Below are 6325 nucleotides of genomic sequence, written 5' to 3' on the forward strand. Positions count from 1 at the left end.
GAATTATTGGTGATTATCCGTAACAACTTCAGAGTACAAGGCCATGGCAGGAAAGACGATGTGGTCAATAGCATCGGTGCATAATCTTCCAAGAAAGAAAAGGGGGAACCCCCTCCACAACTTCATCAACAAAAGCAAGAACGGAAACAGATGGAATATGCCCACAAAGGCAGAAAAGGGCTGTACAAATCACCTCTTTCGCAACCAACGCGTGACAGCAATGTTACGTGCTTCTTACGCAGTTGCTATGGCAACAACTATGAGAGACCAACTTAACTGTCAGCATCTTATTGAGTTATGACAAAAGGCCAATCGATCGTCGAAATTCACTGGTTAAAATAATTAGATAAAACAAAATTAAATTAAACATATTTAAATTAAAGGCATTATAATGGTCCGTGTCTAATTTGCACCTACTAATTGCTTTATATGAGATACGAAAATGTTACGGCATTTCTACTTTGAATATTGCAGGTAATATTTTTCACCAAAATGATAGCAACCGACGATCAAACAGATACAGCCCACTGTACTACTGCAAACTTCAAAACGGCAGTTATTTTCGTCATAATTTCATAACTCTTCCAATGTACAGATTTTTTAATTTAAAACGCAACCCTAACTAAAACAATGCGGCTATTTTTAAGCTTTGCTGACATCAATATAACATGAAGAGTTGTTTCTTTTTCAGTTTTTATTAGGAATACCGAACAGAACAGCTTAACAGGAGATGATAAAAACGCCCACCATCTTCTCGAAGACAAGTATCCACCATTTTAGTGTTTCGTGCGACTTCGCGACGTGTCACCAATCGATATATTTCCTTATTCGATACTTCCTTTATTTTTCTTTGTCTTAAGACATCACTTCGTTGTTCTACATTTTATTCTACATCTTCTGCTCTTTTTTGGAGGACGACCTCAAAGACGAAATTGCGAAGGAATATCAGTGACAAGATTACGTAATGTTGACATAGACTTGGTGATCGTATTTCCAGCACATTGCACTTCTCATTCGGGGCTTATTACTTGGCGTAACAGTGCGTGTGCATTCTGGTGGACGGGCTACAGCAGGCCAGAGACCTCACACACAGCCGCTTTGTATTCCTTTGGCTAGTAACTTCTTCGCCTTCCCTACTCCTTCATGCACGTCAATACAGCTAACTTCCGGGGACATCATACATGGTCAAGGTACTGGGAGTCCAGTGCACGTGGACAACTTTAAAATGGTCACACACAATATATTATGCAATTAACCATGACATTATTGCATCTCGGGTCGTATATGTAACCTTAATTGATTGTTAACCGTTAGATAATTCACTCCCAAACACGAATGGAACGGCAACATTTATTTACAAGACACGCGGTCGGTACAGTAAGACCATTAAATAGCCTATTCGTTAATCCAATGTATCTTTTGACGTTTTATAGGGCAATGATAACACGTATACCTACTGCTTTATTGTTATATACGGTATTTGTTGTTTAAAAGACAGCCGATAAAATATGTCTGCCCGCTGCAAGGATGCAGGAACTAAGTCATTAAATATTATTACCATTATCTAGTGAAGTAACTGAAGATAACATGCCGACACTACTAAAAACGGTGAAAAAGGATAGAACGTATGGGTTAAAGGCATGAAAACAGAACACCAAAACCACTCCGAAACAATTCCTCCGTATACATAGCTCTTTGTAATGTGTTTAGAATCAACTGCAGAACAAAATGGCATGAAGATTATTTTTGTGATTTAGTCAAAGAGAAAGACATGGTTATATGAATAAAAAATCTTCAAACATTGTGGCAAACCGTTGGAAAGTTTCTTAAAACCCGAAAAAGTACACTGCGCTAACTCAGCACCAATAAACGACGCCATTTTGCTTAGCGTGTTACTACGACTGACACAAGACAAACATGCAATAGCAATAAATACAATTTTATCCGGTAACAAATAACAGAAGTTCTGTCGTAGGCGTTGGATGTTTTAATAATTCATGTTCATTCTGTATTTTGTTACGTATCAACCCGCTTCAAGTAATTTGTCACCCGCACATTCGATTACCCGCATGAATTTTCCTGCAGAGGCAAATGAGACGCGATAAACAATGCAGGTCTACGAAACAGATCTTTCGAACCCCGGAAATGAGTAACCTAGCCAAAGCTAAAGAGTGCGTGATAAATTACAGTGGCAAATCTGCGGAACAGTAATAACTTATTTTTCTCATTTCGCCTTCTTCTTTGACGCAACATTCGATTCCAGCCATGGCTTCTGGCAGATATTTCCTAGATTCTTATCCTGATGAACGGCGCACTTCCTTGAACTGAACACTGGACAATCTGAAGCATTTTACCGCCACCAGAGAATGCAAAAGACAACGAAAGAAAAGCGAGAACAAGCATCCACATGGGTTCAGTGTTTGAGAGCTGCCTGTAACAGGAGGTTCCTCAAAGTCGCAACTGGTAAAAGCTGCATCCCTCTTACTATTTTAAGCAGAAACCAACGCTAATATCTTCTGTTGTAATGACGAACCGATAAAAACCAGTTTCCGTTTTGAATGCCGACTAGTAGCCACATATTTTAATAGTTCAACGCCCAAGCCGACATTAGAATTCGACGGAGCAGTCTCTCTTGGGTGGATCAGCTGCCCCTCACCCAGTGGGTAAGACGCGGGTGGATCCCTTATGTGCTGGCCTTATTGTATGCACACCGCGGACGTGAATGTCTTGGAAAGCCAGAGAGTAATGGCACTGTACATATCACAGCGCACAAGTCACAAATTATTTTCCTTGTATTTAATTAAATACTTACCACAACAAAAAACAGAATTTAAAATAAAAATATATGTGTAATGGGACCTATACTTTATGTAATGCATTACTTTTCATATGATTACCCTATTTTCAAAGCATTTATGATGTTCCATCGTAGTAGGGGTCATGCAGATTAACTAACTAACTAGATGGCTTAACGAACCCGGAGGTTCATCACCGAATTTACCAAAGCCCTCCACCGGACCCTGTCCTGGGCCAACAAAATCCAGTCATGCAGATAAAATATTAAATGTTTCCAATAATTCTTGGTGCAGGATACAACGCAAAACGTCACCGCAATCCTTACAGAAAAAATTATAGATAAAATATTCGGACGGACGGACGGACTGACAGACATTGTGCATAAACTTCACATATCATTTTCAGAAACGAATAAAACAATTTCAGTCAGGACTTATCACTGATCTTGGTACGTCGTATTACGCTAACATCTTTCCTTACCAATATCTAACTAATTCACAACCTGTTAATCATCACGGTAACTCAGCGGGCCTTAATAGAATCCAAAGAATGTAGCATATTTGTGTTGCATCACGGTTTGCTACAATAAATATATAAATGTATTTGACAAAATTTACAAACCATTAAGCCAAATTAATTATCAAGATGTTCAATGGATGTTTCTGTGAATAAAAAAAACAGAGGCGAATTAAGTGGCTGGAGTCTTTAATGTAATCGTCTGTAGGATTGCACAATAATACGACACTTTCACCGTCTTCTGTTCTGTGGGAGTCAAGAGTTTGCTAACATATTCAATGCAAAAATAATGAAAGTACATTGTAGGGAAATGAAGACAGTTGTAGGCCTGAAAGTCCTGTACTTATGTTTGGAACATTTCGTAGTAATATTTGGTATTTCGTAATTTCCTGGAAAAACTCGAATGTTAAAGAAAAACATTTTAATATTTTCGATAGATCATTCCGTGCCAGGATGTATAAATTCGGATACGTCACTTCCTTTCAGAATCATACCCATTTACTTCAATAATAAAGAGAAAATGCTCAATATCCCAAAAATAAAACATTTGGATAGGAATTTCCACTTTTGGGGAATGGGGGTACCATTCAGTCATTTGTTCTGCCACATTCTCAAAATTGTGCATGTCGTAATGAGGAATAATAATCATTTGCATTTTGTTATAAAACGTGCTCTTTTCTGGAACCCAACTATTTTGATTGATGCCCCCATCGATGTTGTGAGCTAAATATTTATAAGTTTTTCTAAAAACCATTAAAATCCCAAGTGCGGGTGGCACATAAATTTTTCCACTCCACGGCCACGATTTTTCATGCATCACGGATGATTTGACCGATATAATTATTCAGCCATGCCTATTAATGTACTGTTATACTCTATACAGTACACAGTCTCCGTCATTTAAAAATAATTCTTCTATATTCACCAAACGCCACAGTAGGCTTATAGTGTCAGCATCCCTCCTTCAACTTAGGAAGATCCCGGGTTGCTATCTCGACTTAGAGACCAGCTGTCCTCCGATAATTTCGCACTTTTCCTCAGGGTCTTCAGGCCACGAACCTTCTTCCACGTTCTTTTAAATTCACGAATCGTTTTGATAAAACGATTCAGCGCAAACGTTCTATATCCTACGCAGAAAATCATGTTCTCTTAAGTCAGAAAGAAACACTTTGACGTGGACTGACTTGGTGTGGTTTAAAGATACAAGCAATAATTTCGAATCAAATAAGATGAAATTTTTCATTTCAGGTAGACTCTGTTCTGAAACACACTAGGAATAACGTCATACTGACGCAAAATTTATTATTGGTTTCATGGGTGGAATTGGTTAATTACTCCAATTAATACTTTACGAATTAGCAAGATGTTATCGTTTTACTGCCTGCTTTTTTATACCGCGTTTCTAGATAGAAGTTTCTATTAATTAATTTGGTCACGGCCTATAACTAAACAAGTCTCGAGAGGGAAAAATATACCTTTGTTGTCTCATTTATTGACGTTTATAGCTCACGATACATTCCAAAATCGTATTCTGCGTTCAGATATCAAAAATCCTTTCCCGAATCTTGTGACGTTACATTTTGTCCAAAGATATTATTAATTCCTCGATTGATAATTCAAAATGACATGTGTTAATAAAATAGGGTAAAGAAACTCACCGTTATGTTAAATATCAACAAGTTCTTTTTCTGTAGCACATTAACGCAAAATAATTAAAAATAATAATACATTGTCAAATACTTTGTAAAAAAAGTAGTCAGATCCTAATATACTAGTCCACACAATCACACACGTCCGCACATCTGCACAAATATTAACTTAAATCCACTTGAACGAACGAGCACGCTTCCTTGTGACACCAACCCGCACCTTCTCGAGACTGATAGCCACAGCAAAGCAAAGTCTCGAGAGGAGACCGCAACGAAGGAACAAGCTGACAACCCACATCAGCGTACGTAAGGTTCATATTCCCGTACAGTAAAACTCAAATGTCGTCTTTAAGCGCAAGACACTGCACCTTCACTCAGCTTACCCGGACGAAGTTGTTCATACCTGGCGTACAACAGGTAGAAAATGTCAAAGAAGTTATGGTAAAGAGAAAAGATTCCCGTCTGGAGAAAAGGAGCTCAGCTTCTTGGAGATCGTGATGAACCCTTGAACAACGTTTAAAAATGTATCTCACTACACATGGCGCAGTAGGACAACTCGTTGAAGTCAACTGAATTCCTGGCATTCCACTAAATATATTTCTGTCGTATGTTTTTTTCTTCAAAACTGCTGCCATAAGTAGGGTACCAGAACGCAATAAGTTAACAGTGGTTTATTGTAAATCAGCTGACCCCTACCCTTGACATACACCCACTGAAACTTAGCAAGAATAACCCCTTCCAACAGCCTTGGTGATATCATCGGTCTGAAGATGGCCGTCTTCTGGGTTGTTGCGCCGTGTAGTCTGCTAGAAGTTTACCGAAGTTTCGGAGGTCCTTGCTGCCTCCATCATCAGGGCGATGAGTGGCTGAAACGTTGGTAAACTTCTTCCGGACTACACGACGCAACAACCCAGAAGACAACCATCTTCAGACACACCGCAGTAAAAACCTCAAATCCTACATCATCGACCAGATTTGCGTTTTGTTTGTGGTATTTATCGTCGTAAGACTGAAAGACGCACTTAAAAACCATCTTCATATTCGCCGAAGTGAGAAATTCAAATTTAAAAAAATGTTAACATGTTTTGACTGAAATTAGTTTTTAAATATCCAGTAAATGGAACGAAACACACAAAACGATTAAACATCCTGATTCGTAAGTGCCACATGAATAGATACCGTACTATATTATATATATATATATATATATATATATATATACTGTTATTTGAGCTGATCAAAGCCCGTTTGCCGATCATAGGTCAATATTGTATTATAGTACATCGCATCTGTTATAAAGCAGATGACAGCCATTGTTCCCATATAAGTGCACAGTACCTTCGTAGAGGGCTAAATATACCCAG

General features: G+C 38.3%; 1 protein-coding gene across 6 annotated transcripts in view; it reads right to left on the reverse strand.

The window, feature by feature from the left end:
* The window catches only part of uif (sushi, von Willebrand factor type A, EGF and pentraxin domain-containing protein uif), a 68834-nt gene extending 63636 nt beyond the window's left edge, over positions 1-5198 (reverse strand). For 4 of the 6 annotated variants that reach the window (XM_087344072.1, XM_087344071.1, XM_087344074.1 and 1 more), the window contains exon 1: positions 4971-5198. The gene's annotated coding sequence lies outside the window, so the exon portion shown is untranslated. Of the gene's footprint in view, positions 1-4237; positions 4257-4970 lie in introns of those variants that run through there. The other 2 variants (XM_087344069.1, XM_087344070.1) reach the window with 2 other exon arrangements.
* Positions 5199-6325: the final 1127 nt, after the last annotated feature.

This window comes from Zootermopsis nevadensis, unplaced genomic scaffold, assembly GCF_977971745.1.
Source record: "Zootermopsis nevadensis isolate Lab colony 2312 unplaced genomic scaffold, Znev_1.0 Znev_ptg000007l, whole genome shotgun sequence".
In the NCBI taxonomy this organism is placed as follows: domain Eukaryota; kingdom Metazoa; phylum Arthropoda; class Insecta; order Blattodea; family Termopsidae; genus Zootermopsis; species Zootermopsis nevadensis.